Genomic DNA, 544 nt, shown 5'->3' on the forward strand with positions numbered 1-544 from the left:
ACGAAGTGACGTATAGACTTACCTATTCATTCATACATGTATTCTCTTAAATGACCTTTAACCCGGTGAACTTCATTATGTACAGGCCTAGAGTCATAGCCTGTGCTTTATTCTTTGGTGGCCTTATTTTTATTGTTATCAACTCACAGGTGTTTTAAAATAAACTATTTTAGGGAATATCCGATCATCGCCTGTTTATTGAAACTGATCGATATAGGTGCATGACATGTATATAGGCCCCATATCAGTTGTGATCCACAGCTGGAATTTTCACTGGCAGATACACACATATATAGAGCCTACCAACCGATACATTAGCCACTAACTTAATTTTGTGTATATCACGAGTACTGAAAACATTTAAAACTTTCTTTAGCCAATAGACTTTCGTTTCTAATTTGAACCTCAGCTGATGTTCTTTGTTCAGTAACTGCTGAAGTTGGGCATGGCCTTAATCAAGGGGGAATAACTCTGGTTGTATCTTTCCTCATTACCGCCTTCGCCTCATTTGCATGTCGAACCAACATGGCGGTTTCGTCTCAGC

The sequence above is a fragment of the Liolophura sinensis genome, chromosome 2 (genome assembly GCF_032854445.1).
Source record: "Liolophura sinensis isolate JHLJ2023 chromosome 2, CUHK_Ljap_v2, whole genome shotgun sequence".
Lineage (NCBI taxonomy): Eukaryota > Metazoa > Mollusca > Polyplacophora > Chitonida > Chitonidae > Liolophura > Liolophura sinensis.